The following is a 3995-nucleotide window of genomic DNA, read 5'->3' on the forward strand; positions in this document are numbered from 1 at the left end:
GTGAGCGGCGGCGGCGGAGATAGAGCCAGATAGGGAGGTCCCCTCCCTCCTCCTCCTCCCTCCTGCCCTCCGCACACGAGCAGCGTCGTTAGCATGCGGCGGCGGAGGGAGGGCAGGCGCGGCCCCTGGCCGGGCGGAGGGGCGGCTGGGGGAGGGGGTCCCCCCGCTGCAGACCCTCCGCCACCACCCCCGCACCCCCGTGCCGGCGGTCGGGGCTGGGGGAGGCGGAGGGGGCTTGCAGGGGACAGCGCTCCCGGGGGGGGGGTGCGGAGGCTCCACCTGCAGCGGGAGGGTATGGAGGGGAAGGGGGGTTTGGGGGGGCACCCCCTGTCCTGCGACTGGGGCATGCGTAGGTGCCGGGAGCATCTTTGCGTTGGCGGGGGATTGTGGCGAGGACTGGGGCTGGGAGCAGGAAGAGGACCCTCTGCACGGCTGTGTTCATGTGATGGGGAAGGGATGGAGACCCCAGGCTGCCCTAACAGCCCCTGGGTGTAGCCCCCCCGGCCCCAGCTGCCCCAGCACCCGGCATCGCCTGGAGCCGGGCAGTGTGGCAGCCCCCACTGCAGCATCCACCACCACAGGGTGAGCCTGGGGCCGGCACCCACCTCCCACCTCCCGTAGAGGCCTGGGGGGGCTGATTCTGGCACGCACGGGTACCAGGGTGCCTGCTTCTTTTCTGCCGCTGGGATGGGAAAGCTCTGGGTGCAAGGCTGTGCCTGCCAGAGTGTCAGACACACATTTAATTACTGCAGCTCCAGAGTCACAAACGTGCTAAAGCTGTCGCCGTAGTGCATGGATAATAGCAGCCCTTTGCAAAGCATTTCTTCCTCCCCTTCCCGCCCCCCCCCCCCCCCCCCCCCCCCCCCCGAGCAAGACACAATTGCAGAGAGCACACAGCAGCTCTCCGCTGCTTGATTAAGTCAGCAGTGAAGACGAAATGTGCCTGTACAGCTCGGGCTTAAGAAGGGATTTGAGTGTGTGTTAGGTACAAATTAGAAAATGGATGTGATTTAATCACAACAAACCTAAACAGCCCTGCTAGGGAAACCCTGCCATCAAAGAGGTCTTTTTCTTAAATGTGGATACACTGGGTTTTTAGTCCTGACAAAGGCACGTGTTTGGGGATGAATTGTTAAAGCAGGAGCAGAGAAAAGACTGGGGAAAACCTGATGTATACCAGATAAGTTATCAGCTATAGAAGGAACGGCTTCCTTCCGTAATTATTATTTGCAAATCAGTTCACAGTTCTGGATACTGTGGGGTCTGGATACTGTAGCACAGACAGAGCCGCTTCTGTCAGGCCTGGGACGCTGCGCAGACAGGAAACCAGGCACAAACCCTGCCCGAGAGAAGGTAAACTGCTTGTTGGGAGAAGCCTCAGTGAAAGCAGCAGACAAAGAGGAAGGGGGGAGAAGTGATCGCAAGCCCAGGCCTTCCTGCAGGTGTGCACAGTGGGTCGGGCTCCAGTCCCAGGCTGTAAAATGCTGTACGGTGGAGCGTTACTAATCTGAGCACTTGGGGACTGTGCCACCACTGTTTGGGGGGGGATGGATTGCCACCGCAAACGCATCAGTTGTGGTTGTGCTGGGGAAGTGCTTCCCTGGGAAGACAAAGCACAAGACAGAAGAAATGCTAATGCACAGGGCGCTGGAAGTGCCTTGGTAACAGCGACAGAGCATCGCGGTGGCAGCAAGTTGGTGCTGAGCCTGGTTCCTGTCGGGAATCAGGAGCCCCGGAGCAGGCAGGCTCCCAGCAAAGCACAGCCGTGCTCGTGGGAACTCTCAGAAGTCCCTGCCGGCCACTTCCTCCAGTTCTTATCAGTGTGCTGTTAATCTTTGGCATGCCAGCAGGAGTTGGCACCTTCAGTTCCAGGTGCAAGGTGCGTGTCTTGGACCTTGCCATTTCCTCCTCCAGCAAGGTGCAGAGCGTAGGTGTAGGTGTAATGGCACTCCTCCATGGACACTCTCCTGCATGACCTTCACCTCTGGGGTGAGCGCAACACCCAGCTAACAGGGCAGTAACGTAGACACAGCAGATAGATAACTGCAGATCGTGGGAGAAGAGAAGGACTCGTCTGAGAATAGACTACTGGCCTTTTAGATAGGCTCCAAGAGCAGTGGTGCAAATTTGCTCCCTGTGTGTAAAGTACAGCTAGGTGAAAATTCAACCTAAGAGTATTCAGCTTTCCCTTTTCTTTCTTTGTCCCAGGAGTCCCCAATTTAGTGCCTGCGACCAGTTTCACCTATTTGTACTGAAGATTAATTTGACCCTTTCCCTGCACGGGGACCTGCTTGGCCACAAAACAAACACAGCAACTGTACAGTGCCGGTACACTTTGTCCTTCCAGAAACAATTAAGACGGCACAACTGAGCAGGCAGTTAAAGGAGGAGCGTGGCCATGGAAGAAGAGGGACAGTAGTGCAAGATCCCTCATCAGCAGGCAGGTAGGTGGCTGTCCTGAGGAGCCAGAGGGTTCAGGTGACCTGGGTAATGTCGATGGGTTGGGGCATGTGGCAGAGATCACTCCACAGCTCACTGAAACAGATGGAAGTCATTTTCAAGGCTTGTGGGCATCATCAGGTTGAGATGCAGGCAACGGAGAGCACAAGACACACAAGCTTTTCATTTGCCATTTTCATCTGTGCACAAGAGTTGCCTAAACCTATTATTTTGAAGGCATTTTCCATGCTGCAGCTATCTTCCTTGACCTCTAAAAGATCTGGCTGATCCTGATCTCAAGATGAAAGATTGCCACCTCATGGGCCGTGAACACCCGTCCGTGAGATTAGGCTCTGAATTATTAATACAATCAATGACTACCTCTTTTCATCCTAGAAGAGGCACAAAGAAAAGCTACAGGGGCCTTGAAAGGGAGGGAGGGAGGATTCTCGAGCAAGGGGGGAGAAGTCACCAGTGGAAACTGGTTTTCTTTGGGTGGAAACGCCTCCTGTGTCTGTTTTATTTTGGAGGCAGGAACAATGGCACCATTCAGGAGGTGATGACGCAGCTGCATTGGTCAGCCCGATGGTGACACTGAGAAAACCCCCATGGGGACCGTGTGCCTGAGGAAGGACACCCTTCCCTCCAGCTCCTTTCCTGTATTCAGTGCATCACGGGCTAAACCATAATGGGGTCACCAGGAGCCTAAGCTGCAGAGCCTGGAGCTAAATCGTGTGGAACCATCGAGGAGAGGAAGGGCTGTGTTCATCCTTCCAGTGCCACAGAGCTGCTGGCACTGACACTATGTTACCCATGCAAGGAGGTGAGACCTGGCCCCCAGGCAGGTGATGGTGCCTGTGTTTTGTGGGGTGTGTTTAGCTCTGTATGGGTTTTCTTCACCATGGGGAGGACAAGGATGTCTCCAGACTGGAGCCTGGCAGTGAACCAGCGCAGGATGGACCACGGGGCTGCATGGTTGCTGCCTGGAGGGTGGTAGCCTTCCCTTTCCCCTCTGCCCTGTGAACGTTTCATTATGGAGGTGCTGTCAACTTGTACTGTTGGGTCTCTGTTCTGATCTTTACACTTTTCCTTGGCTTGGGCCTGACCTACCTATTTGGGACATCTCAGTGAAATTGGTTCCTTTCTTTTCCTTTCCCTGTTGCATTGGGAAGAAGGTACTATGGCCCCGTCCTGATCAAGGACCAGGGAAAAGGCACAGCTCCCCAGTTCTGAGCCCCATGTAGAAAATGAAGCCAACTGGAAACCAAAAATAAAATGCTATCTTCACTCCATTTTTCAAGAGGTTAAAAAAAAAAAAAAAAGCTATTGTGCTAACAAAGATATTCTTTCTGGGTAGATAATGCAAAGCATTGCTTCAGAGCTGGCCAAAATGTCTGAGAAACATTTTTTTCCTCATTTTCATTAAAGTTCGTATCAACGTTGCAAATGAGATAAGAAAAGAAGTGTACAGTTACAATTATCTAGTGCTTTGTGATCACAAACAGATTCTGTAATCCCTACTCAGGGGGTTTTAGAGCTGAATTTAGCTTATTTCA

Source organism: Falco biarmicus, chromosome 7, assembly GCF_023638135.1.
Source record: "Falco biarmicus isolate bFalBia1 chromosome 7, bFalBia1.pri, whole genome shotgun sequence".
In the NCBI taxonomy this organism is placed as follows: domain Eukaryota; kingdom Metazoa; phylum Chordata; class Aves; order Falconiformes; family Falconidae; genus Falco; species Falco biarmicus.